Here is a 13,015-nt window from a genome sequence, read left to right on the forward strand (position 1 = left end):
CCCAAACCCCAAAGCCTATATTGTAATTGATGTTACGGTCTTAATTGAGCTCATTACTGTCTTTAGTATCATGTTCAATGACTAATTCTCTGTGCTTCAAATAAAATCCAACAAGAGAATTCATATATGTATGTATGTATGTTTAAAGGGAAAAAATAAAAAACAAAAGGAAACAAACTCATATTGAAGAAAGATATAGAACTTCCTTTTCTCTTGCAAAATCCCTAAAAATAATTCCTTACCTATTTTATAACTAGCATACACAATGAACTCATTTAAGTCATTTCATGATCTCCAAATGAACAATTTCCACAAAAAAGGAAGAAAATCCAAACAATGTCTACTTTCCAATAGAAGTAGGATTATGCATGAAAAGTTCATATTTTTCCAATAAAAAGAGTACCTTTCAGTTACCCCTTCCAGCTCACACCTATGCCACCATATATCATTATTGAACTCCCTCACTTACCACTATATTTAATCACATGGAGCACACATTGAAAAGGCACACGCTTATAGCATATTTGTGATTAGAGGTTTTTGTTTTATATTAATAAGAACTTAGATTTGAAAGTGACAGCACAAAAACAATAATATTCCATACCTCGAAAAAAGACCAATGAACAAATGTTGCATACATGTTCATGATTCTATGAACTTTTGTACTTTATCCCTGATGCATATTTCCTGTATACCCAGGTTACACCATTCTTTTTAAAATATATTTTTAGTGCTTATAAATAAACAAAAAAAAAATGTTGCATACCTGAAGCTGGGAAGGAAAATATATCTCCCCATTAGCAATGAAAGATTCAATTAGGAATGAGTAGAAAAGGCATGCATGCAAAGGAGAGCACTGTCATGTTGTTCTTTCACAAGGGGAATCCTTTGAAAATATTAAACAAGCAGCATCAGAAAAAGAAAAAGAAATCAACTATGTGCATCTAACTTCCATTAATTATCTTGCCACTTCTCCATAGAAAACCAGAGATACACAAAAAAGGACAGGAGAATTGGATAAACATTTTACAACGTCATTGCTGAAAGGAAACAAATAAAGAATCAATTCAACTCAAAATTACATATAAGGTTACACACAAAAAACAAGCAAGCTATGAATATAAAAAATAAAAAAATAAAAAAAAAATTTTAAATCCACATATTTAAACTACTTGGCATGAAATTTTTAACAAAACCAGAACAACATGAGTTCCATGGAAATCAATCCATTCGAGCACATTTTATTTGATGAAAATACAATTAACTCATTAAAGTCATTTCATGATCTCCATATGAACAATTTCCATCAAAAAGGGGAGAAAATCCAAACAATGTCGTGGTCTGCTTTCCAATAAAATTATTATTATGCATGAAAAATTCATATTTTTCCAAATAAGAAAAGTACCTCTCAATTACCCCATCCAGCAAACACCTATGCCACTATATATCATTATTGAACTCCCTCACTTTGGATATATTGAACTCCCTCACATAGCACGGAACTTAATCACATCACATGGAGTACGCTTATAGCATATTTGTGACTACAGCATTTTGTTTCACATTAATAAGTACTTAAATTTGAAAGTTGCAGCACAAAAACAATAGTATTCCACACCTCAAAAAAAGACCAATAAATACAAGAAAGATACCGTTGCAAATATGAATTTCCAAGCAAGCTATCAATCCAAGCAAACTGTGATAGGGGACATTTCCACAAACATTTGGTGGCCAAACAAATGCAGCACGCACAAGATGCATAGTTCAACCTCACCAAAGGTATGCTCATAATTTATCACCTGCATTGACAGAACCATGAAGAAGGATATCTGAAACAAGAACGAAAAAACCCACTAAAAGTTAAGACAATTAGGTTTTGGAAAAATTCCCAGCCTTGAGTCAAAGCTTAAATCAAACTTACTAAGGCTCAGTATCAGCATTTTAAAGAGAGCAGGCGAAATCAATCAAGCCATACAAAAAATTAGAGAGAGAAAATACTTGCCGTCTATTTTTTTGATAAGTAATAAGACTTTTATTGAAAATAATTGAACATCATGTTCACGATGGTGAACACTTTGAACAATAAATCAAATACAAGAAAATCAAGAACTAAAGGAAATAGAAACTAAAAAATCAGATAAAGCAGTACAGTTCGTACACCCCCAAACACGAGCCCAAAGAAACAAAGTACGAAAAAGCAGACTTTTTAGATGTTCCAAAGTTCTCGCCTTATCTTGAAAAATCCGGGCATTACGTTCCTGCCAGACTAACCACATTACACATGCCGGGACCATATTCCAAATGGTTGAACGATGCTTTCCAAACCAGTTTCTCCAAATAAAGAAAAAAGAGTTCACTGACCTTGGCATTACCCATTGAATCCCAAACACTGCAAAAGCTTCACACCATAAGGCATGAGAGAACTTACAATGAAGAAGAAGGTGATTCACTGATTCCCCATCGCAACAACATAAGTAACACCTATTAACCAAAAACTGACCTTTCTTAATAAGGTTGTCAATGGTGAGTATCCCATCATTAGCTGCTGTCCATAAGAAGAAAGACACCCGTTTAGGCACCTTAATACGCCATATACACTCCCAAGGAAAGGCATCAGTGGTAGGACTAGATAATAGCTTATAAAAAGAGCGCACATCAAAAACACCCAATGTAGTCAATCTCCAAACCAGCTGATCATCCCCCTCACCCCTCGGCATAGAGGAATATATAAACTCAAAGAATGAATAGACAGTGGTGCCTGCCAATCTTGAGGACCATGACGGAACAATAAATTCCAGTTCCTCTCTCCTTCTGAATTTGATACAACCAAGTCAAAGACCCATGCTTCTTTAGAGACAAAGCAATCATACATAGAAGGAAATAGTTCCTTCAAAGGAGTAGGCCCACACCATGGGTTATGCCAAAAACTAACACAGCCACTGAGTAGAGAGAAAACACCAAAGCCACAAACCAGCCCACTGCCTTTCAAGTTCATTCTCTCAACCTTCGAGAAAACAATCATATAGTTAGTCAAGCTATTAGATAGAAACATGATATAAATTTATCTAGCCACATGGCACAATAAAGAATGTTCAACAAACAGTAAAACAATTCACTTTCAAATTATACTACTTGCTAATGCATGCAATGAATGGGGTAATTTAACAAAAATAATATATATTTACTACGCTTAAAAAATACTCACTTCAAAACGAATTGGCTGACCTTCTACTCATAATAAGACTTAACATACTCAAAAACTAGAATCATATTTGATTAAAGGAAAATCAAACAATTTGCATATAAACTATTGCAAAAAGGGTAGAAGAACGAAATTTATTGTAAATGAAAGTTTCCTCTAATGGAATACACATGCTAATAGACAAATACATCAATTCATTCCATTATGTTTCTTCGTTCTTTTACTTATTAGGGAAAAAAAAAATAGCAACAGTACTAGTATAACAATCAACTTATTGAATTTGATTTGAAATACATCTTAGAATACAAAAAAAAAGAAACTCACCTTTTCTTCCGACCTTAGAAGTGTTAAGCGAGGATCAACAAATAATTAAAGCGCTTCAATTTGGCTTAGGTTGGACTCTAATCATATGCAATGCACTAGAGTCCTAGCTATTGTAGACAATAGTCTGGGATGACGATAAACACTATCCCCCCTTGGATCATGAGAACGGAAACCACCTGCAGAGTTTAACATTCTGTGAGATAAAAGTGATGACAATCCAACAACAAATTGTAGAACATTGAATTCATTTGATGGTGGTGGTTACACTTAAATTATTATTAATTAACTGTCAAGCTTTAGAACCAAACTCAATTGCAAGTTGGACTACAAATATCAGTAACATAATCAATTGCAAGTTATATAGCAAAGTATAATTCCAAGCCAAAATTTGATTCTAAAAAAGTAAAAATTTTAGGAACAAAATTTGATCAAACTCAGATTTTTGCAAGGGAAGAAACTGCATTTTTTTCCCTATCCTTTAATTTTACTTTTTCCTCAAATAAGATGAATAAATTAAAATTTTGGAAGAAAACACAGATGAAAAAATTGATTTGCAACCCAAAATTCTTAGAGCAAAGCAGAATTCAACTTGAGCAATCAATGTGTTAAACTCAAGTAATTTATACTTTTTAATCACCTTTAGATGTCGCTCTGAGTTCCTCCAAGGGCCAATTATACCAAAAATAATGTGACTTAAATGTAAATAAGCAGAATCTCACCAACATGTTTAATACAAACACAAGTCAAACAATTACCCAACAAAACTTTTTAAATGTAAATAATCAAGATCTTACCAACATGTTTAACATAAACATAGGCCAGACACTTGCCCAACAAAACTTCCTGAGAGCAAAACCATAAAAACACGTAATAGAAGCAAACAACAAAAATATTACAACCAAACACAAAATCATAACAAACAAAAAATCCTATAGACCAAAGAAAAATTACATCTCAACCCAAACAATCAAGAACAAAATTTCTAAATTTCACAACTTTGTTTTATCAACATAGCGAAAATTAACTTCTAGAGACTAAACATAGGGCAACATACCAAAACCATCAACCAAATGATAGCACAAGTAAGAATAAAGAAGAGCTACCAAGATGACCAAATTTTGTGGAGAAATAAAGTAGAAAAGTGCATTCATGATCAAGTGGAAACCTAAGTAAACCTCAACTCCATAAAAATCACACTTTAAAATCAAAGAACTTCAAAATTCAAATCTTTCATACTTTTCATCTTACCCATTTTTTAGTAACTAAACCGCTTTCCAATTAATTACACGAACTCCAACTGGTTACATAAGAATATTTCAGAAATCCAAAGAAAACAAATCCAAATCTTAAATCTCACTCTTCACCATCACACGTTTTCAAAGCAAAGAAAGGAGCTTGGATATTGCTTCTGAGATCTTACCTAAGGAAAACCTTGGCCTGTTTCAAGAATGCCTTCTCCATCTGCAATGTACATAAATGGTGATTTTAGAAGCAGAACAAAAAAGTATTGGAATCATAATATGCATAAAGGGGAGATAGATATGAGATGTGATGAAACCAATTCTGCCAAGGTTAGGGTTTGTCCAAATTGATAAAATATTATCCATGACAATTTGTATAAATTGGCGCTTCGGTTTGTACAAACTATTTTCAGTTAATCTATCAAACTTCATTTAACATTAGCAATTTTCAAAACCAGAATTGTAAAGATCTCAGACAGGACTTGGGATTAGCAAGTAAATATTCTGTTAGCAAGGGAAATGACAATGAAATGTGGTATGAAAACATCAAACTGCTGAAATTGATCAAAATTAATATCTATAAATAAGGCATCAGAAAATTTGGTCACACACATATCCAACGAAACATAAGAGTGAAGGAAAGAAATTAAACTTAACAAAATAATCACCTTATTATTCAACAGAAGGCCACAATCCACAAATATGATTCACCTACAAGATTTCCATTTTAAAAAATGAAAGTATTATGGTGTAAAAATTATATATATGTGAAGTTGTGCATATTTGCATTTGCAAAAATCATAACCGAGCGATAACCAAAGTCCAAAATAACTACCAAATACACAAACAGGCCTTATATGAATTATTTACTTATTTTTTAGAAAGATTAGATCAAATTAATTGCAATTTCAAAATTTGTAAATTTGAGTAAAATTTCCCTATGCCATTTTTTGCTTACAAAATTAGAAACAACAAAATCTAAACCCATGCACAAGACATTCATAATTGTTATAAAAATTTTATAAAAAAAAAAACTTTTAATTAAAAATCTGGAAACTAACTAGACATGGCAAAACGGGCGGGTTGAGTCAAGTCAAGTTGACTCGTATTTTTCAAACAAGTTTTTTTTTTTTTTTGGAATAGATGCAATCTATCAATTGTTTATGAGTTCCTTAGCTGTTATTAGATTCTCACTGGTGATACTGTTACCACTTACCAATTACCACTGAACACTTGATACTCAAATTTGGTGCAACTCTTGTTCTAGCTTTCTAGAAGCTAATCTTGGTATAATTTTCGATCTATTAAAAATAGGAAGAGAAAATGAAGGTGACAAGTAAAGAATGACAAACTATAATGAAGTACATAACATATTAAGTAAAGAAAAATAAGTAAATATTTTATAAGAATTACACCTCAATCTCTATCTACTCAACAATGGTAGACGTGGCAAAATGGGCGGGTCGGGTCGGGTCAATCGGGTTGGGTCAGAAAATTCTAACCCTTTTTGCCATGTCTAAAACTAACCATGCACAAGACATTCATAATGCTCTACATTGAATACTGATAATGAGGCATGGTATGAAAGTTCTTCGAAACAAAGGCCAATCAAGACATTAATTCAGTTGCTTTGCATGGTGTACTTTGGAATGCTAATTCATCTACGGAAGTAGATAGAAAGATAAAATAAAATATTGAACTACAACAATTTATGAGCCCTTGGAAAACTTTTTTCTACGCATTGTTCCAACCTCCCACCATAGTTGGAGAAAATGAATACTGTCCTTTATAATTATATATCAATATTTCACAATTGATTACCTTTTTACCTTGATATCCTCCCTCCCAATCAGCCCTTCCACCAAAGAATGCCTAAAATTATAAAAATGAGCTATACTATCGAAACTAAAGATCCAACCACAATCTTGCCCATCAACAGGAGGGACTGAAATCTATAGAAAAAGAACAGTGAAAAAAATACCGCGTTCTAAAATATATGTAGCACATTACAGAAAGTAAAAAGCAAGATTGCAATAGATGGTTCACACCATTAACTTTTTTGTATTTTTTGTATTTATTAACTAAAAAGAAAAGAAACCAAATAAGGAGATATATACATATGAAAAGCAAAATAAGCTACATGAAAAAAGAAATAAAAACTATACAACATCAGTAAAATAAAAGAAGTAAATGACAAAAAATAAAAATAAAAATGGAAACTAGGTTCTGCCTAGAAATGTGTACACACCATTATGCCAATGTATGTATCTAGGGTTTTAACCCAATTCTTAAATTTGTGTCATGCACAGAAAACAACAATGAAGCACAGCTAAAGATGTTATCACACAAGAAAAAAAAATATCACTGGTTATACAATAAAAAAGAACAACAAATAAAAAGAACATAAGAAAATAATAAAATAAATAAAGAAAAGTACATTTTCCTTGGGTTGATTTTGCCCTTGTATTGTGTATATGTTTCTTCTTTATAGGATATATTTTTTCCCTGCTTTGGACAAGTCCAGCAAATTACTTTATTTCATGAATTGGGCTTCATAGCTCATTTTCGATCTTTATACAGATTAATCTCCATAGTCAAACATCATTTACACAAAATGGGCTAATACATAGAGAAATACTCAAAGGCCATGACATTTACAAGTTAAACAAGACATTCGGCCAGATATAACCCTGTTTTTAGTTTTCATTTTAAACAAAAAAAATCAAATGTTGGTCTCAAAAGCACTAAGATTATATTTACTAAATGCATATCTTTTCTGACTTAAAGCTACATTAGTCATATAATTATCAAGTAAATTATTTGAGCAATTATATAATTATGAAGTCAGTTCCACACTTTCACTTCTTTAGCCAAGCAGAGATTAAAGGTAGAGTTTCTTAAAGACTGCCTTGTTTCTATGCTTAACTTCATAAGTTGGGCTTATGCCTAGATTTTTATCAGAGAAGCCCAATGAGCCAAGTTCAGAGAATGGAAAAACTTACCTGTAATTTTCTTTGGCAGAACTATAATTGCTTTGCTGCAAGTAAGCCCAAGCCAAGTTTCCAAGAATTCTGCATTGATAAGAGTATCAAATTAATGTAAGCGCCTTGGAATATATAACAAGTATGAAAGCAGAAATAGAAAAGATGCAACATCCACTTTGACATTTCCTGTTCGACAGTTATTTGAACCTTCTTCCCTTGAGATCTAGCTGTCTTTGCCCTCCTTCCACTGAAAGCTATACCTTCTTCAATATGCTTCAGCTTGTGCTGAAGCATTTCAATCTCTATAAGAAATGCTTACGAGCAAATACATGCATGTAATATCCATAAATGTTTAGTAGAAAAACAATACACGACTTAAACAATTTCATAGCAACTAGTTGATACCAAGATATGTAACCAAAATCCTTCAACATAAATAGGAGTTTAGAAGCAAATACAATATTATGCATGACATGCTTTTTAGCCCCATAAAGATTCTAGCATCTTGATGTGCATATACAAAACTAATTTGATGCATACTAAATTAAATTCTTACCATTATCCCAGATATCAAAGGCAATGAAAAGCTTACAAATCAAATAAAATTCTTCCAGATGCTACAGGGAACATAATAATATGCACACACCAATATAGGCTGGCCTTGCCTCTGCCACTCCTAACATTTTACTAGATACAAAAACTAGCGCATGTTATTAGGAGTAAAAAAAATTTTGGTACTATATATTTCAGCAAGGTCTTATTAGGGTCAAACTAAATGAAATAAGACCTTTATATCAAAGAGTGCTAGATCGAGACCAAAAACTCACCACCTTTTAGGGAGTTGCAAAGCAAAAGAACTCTTCTTTTGAGGCATAAACCACCCACCCAACCAGCTTTTATGACATAAAAACCTTATACAGGTATTAAGACCATCAACCCTATCTGCATTCGAAAAGAGAATATTATTTCACCATAGCAACAATCTAGACAGTTACAAAGTTTAAGGGCTTCTCAATGAGCAAAATCAGGGTCTAAAAAATTGATACTAGTTCGTGTTATCAAACAATTGCAGTAATAAGTTCATAAATGAAAACAACAGAATCAGTTCCAAAAACTTCTCTTTTGTGGAGGAACAAAAATAAATCATGAAAGGCTCAAACTCAGAATTTATACAAACCACGGTTTCCAAGAATAACAAAACACTAAGGTCCATCATATTGCTTCAGTTCAGACACCCACAAGATACCTCAGGCTTCTTTACAGCTACGTTCTCTGGCTTAACCACAAAGGGGGCTGGAGAGCGTACTCAAAAGGAAGGAAGAAGTGTCTTTCATATGTGAATAGAGATTTAGATTAATGGGATTGGAATTCCCATCAATTTGGAAATTATAAGAATTTCTCAAACTCTTCATCCAATTGCAACCTTAAAGATCGATTCAACTCCCAACAATAGACATTAAGGTATCCAATTCTGAAATTAAAAATAAAAAATAAAATAAAGTTCAACAATCACAATCATTTGGAATTTTCATTTTCGGTATTTGTTTTTAGTAATAATGACTACAAGATTCAATTTTTGGTTATTCATTACTTACTTTAATAAATCATCAAGACCAAAAAGGTTACATCAATAGTAAGCATTATATAAATTGGTGTCAACTTTTTTTTAGTGAGTATAAATAGGTGTCAACTTATAATTTCCAGTAAGCTTAATTGCATGCAATCACGTCATGTTATGAATCTTAAGTAAGAATTTTCAACATATGAATCATATGTTTTCCATCTCTACAGAAACAAGATCTAGTATCTCATCCCTATACCTTTATAGTTGACACAAGCATTTCACCCAACTAACCTTTCTAAGGTGATGAAATATATGTACTAGCTAAACGGCAAATGACAAAGAATGGCAAGTAAAATATAAGAAACTTTTTATGGATAAAACTAGTTTTAGTTTGACCTTGTAGAGTTCAACTTACAGATTGTCAAGAGATTCCTAAGAATCATAAGGGCAGAGATAACGAAAAGATTTGATAGCCTCAATTGCCTCATCAGATCGATCCAATTCTTTCATCACAATAGCCATGTCTTTCAAGGCACTATCAACCCGCTCCCCAGCATTTATGGCAGACCAGAACAGGGAAATTGCCTTGCTTGGATCCTTGTCTATCAGCTGTAATTGGAGAAACAAATATTTAATAATATATATAATCAATACAAAATGGAAAATAACAAAAAATTCCATATGGTAATCTTCAAACATGAAAACTATCAAATTTTGATGCGAGTTCTGTTCTCTAAAATCTATATGATTAGCACAGTTCAGATACATTTTCTTTGGCTATTCTTAAAAGTTTCTTTGTAATTACAAGGAGAACAATTTTCTTTTTAAGTATTTATACATGAAAGATCATATTAATCAATAAATTTATGCCACAAATTTCAGAGGAGAAACATAGAAAATAGACAAAAAAAACCTTTAAAACATCAGGAACATGAAAATTAATTCAAGTCCCTATACATTTGAAAGGATATTCCACACCAATTAGAATAAAAAACCAATGGGGTACAGCTAAGACTACCAGGAAAGGCATTCAGAAATATACAAAATTTAAAAGTCTAGTTAATAAAATCAATAACATTCAAGAACCAGGAAACTCCAAAAAGCAAGAGACCAAAGAAAATCCAAAACGAAGTTTTTCACTACAAACAAGAACCAAATCAATAGGAACTTACAATTCAATTCAAACAAATCAGAATCCAAAAAAAAAAAAAACCCATTAGTCTAAACCATATGAAAGCACAAAAATACTTTTGTTGATTTGAGAATCCACAGAGGTAGATTAAATCAAGCCCAACTACGAGGTAAATATATTTTATATTATAGGACTATCATAGTCATGAACTTTCTTTTTCTTTTCTTTTTTTTTCAATTCCTAAATTCTTTTAAGTTATATAACCAAGAAAGATATTGCATTTATCATTTATCAGTTCTAGTATATTCTAACTAATTTCATAATTAGATTTTCAGTTCTCATTCACAATCAAAATGTTGGACTAAAATTTTCAACTTATTTAAATGCCCAGCCTTCCTATAATAATACTTGTCCATTTTCTTTTTCCATTTATCGCATGCAATAGCTATTATTGTTGACGCTATCAAGGTATACAACGGTGAGCTAATGAACTTTTTTGTTAAATGCAGAAGCATGAAACTACTGAAAGAGACTAAATCTCTTTAACAATTCCTCGATGAAGTATGCAATTTGGGATTTCTAAGTGTGTTATAAATCTCATGCAAGTATAGTCTCGCCTGTTGAAATATTTAATGGGAGATTTTCTTCTCTTTTGCTTTAGGAGTCGCCTTCATGTACAGTGTTTGATTCTACCACCGTAATTTGTGTTTATGTGCTTGTACTATTAATCAATGCAATTTTTGAAAGCCACTATGTGAAGGGAATGTATGGCTTCAAAGATGTCAACTTAGTTTAGAATTTTTAAATTTTTTATGCATAACTATTCTAGGGTTCAAATAAAAGTAGACATCCCAACATTCTGTATTGCCCAACCCACATCAGGAGGCCTCCACCTGGGAGCTGTCCTCACAGATTGCAAGGGGTCAAAGTGATCTGCATCCAAGAATCCCAACACATACTTGGTAGCCCGATTGAAGATGATTTCAGGAGTTTTCTTGAGCTTTTTCTGCCTATAAATTGGTATTACAGCTCCTCAACCACCTTAAATTTATACAAAATTCATGTAAGGAAAACCAATCTAAGCAATGTATTATTCTAATTTATACCATCTTACAACAAAATAATGACTTACAATTTGCTCATGTTCGTCACGCCATGCAAGGACGGAAATTTTGAACCTTCTCCAAATAAATCACTAATTCTTTTGAATAGAGTTGCATCATCAATTATTGTCAGGCTCTTCAGAAATAAATACTATAAATTTAAAATCACATGAATGTATCTTAGAGGTTAAAAACTCAAGAACTGAACTTAGAAGGCAGAACTCAGAGCTCAATTAAATAACGCAAGGCAGAAATGCTAGGAGGAATGGGCCCCTAAAGACCACTAACTTGGATCTCTCTGTTAACAACACAGCTCAAAAGGATTGGGATCAGACCTGAATCCTTTACTTAAAAAAGAGATTTGGAAAACAATGTAGAAGAAAAGCCCATACAATTTCTTTAGTTGTTTCCAAGTTTGAAAAAAGTCAGGCATCCTTCCAGTGAAGTTGTTACTACTCATTCTACTGCACATGGCCCAAAATGGACAGAAAATTGAACAAAATACAAACCCCAAAGATTACCTTTCAATGAAAATTCTAATATTACTGTTAGAACACCTATGGCATCAACACCACCAACTTACAATACTTTTAATTTGGTTAGATTAGTGAGATTGTTACATGATCACATTCTAGAAGCCTAGATCTACATATCAAAAGTGGACCAAAAAAAAGTACTCAAACTTTATCAAGCTTTAAGTTCGAAACATTACTGCCAGACTTACAAAATGTTGTTTTGTAATAATGATGCATCTGATTGTCAAAGAAAGATGCAAGAAAATCATTATTGGTTCATTTCATTACATGAGAATGTTACCTGAGGGTTCTGCAAGTTTAAAACTTTCAAATTGAAATCTGCAGTGCCAACAACCATCAGGGGATGCCGCACTATAAAAGAATGACAGCGGTCAGGGAGTTGCTGAGTATGCACAGGATTTGACTGTCTTGTATCCCAGTACCTAATAATTGGAAGGAAACCAACAGAACAATTAGCAGTCAAGGGCAAAAAAGCATCAAGTTGCAAACATAAAAGATCAAGAGCAAGCAAAAAGATATATAGTGCAAAAGAAACCTTATGTTGGATAATTATGTCATAACTAGTGAGTGCCACAATATGCTCAACGGCAGTATGGAAAACCCCCTTGCCAAGAAAAATCTTCTTGAATTTCCAATTTTTTTTTTTTTTTCAGTTGTTGGAGAGCCACTCTCTATTTAAGGATAAATTAGAGCATTCAGGAAGAGAGAGAGAGAGGATCAGATGAACGATCATATTAATAAATAAACTTCATGCCACAAATTTCAGAGGAGAAACATAGAAAATAAATGAAAATCTTTTAAAACATCGGGAACTTGAAAATTAATTCAAGTCGGTATACATTTCAAAGGATATTCCACACCATTTAGAATAAAAAACCAAGAAAGGCATTCAAAATTATAAAAATTTATAAGTCTAGTAGATAAAAATC

At 32.4% G+C, this 13,015-nt stretch overlaps 1 long non-coding RNA gene across 1 annotated transcript; it reads right to left on the bottom strand.

The window, feature by feature from the left end:
• Positions 1-2,548: 2,548 nt before the first annotated feature.
• On the bottom strand, positions 2,549-4,989 carry LOC142637484 (uncharacterized). The gene is made up of 3 exons (XR_012844656.1): positions 4,947-4,989; positions 3,527-3,702; positions 2,549-3,004 (listed from the first exon to the last, which is right to left on the bottom strand). It is a non-coding gene; the product is annotated as an uncharacterized LOC142637484 (long non-coding RNA).
• Positions 4,990-13,015: the final 8,026 nt, after the last annotated feature.

The sequence above is a fragment of the Castanea sativa genome, chromosome 5, assembly GCF_040712315.1.
Source record: "Castanea sativa cultivar Marrone di Chiusa Pesio chromosome 5, ASM4071231v1".
Taxonomy (NCBI): Eukaryota; Viridiplantae; Streptophyta; class Magnoliopsida; order Fagales; family Fagaceae; genus Castanea; species Castanea sativa.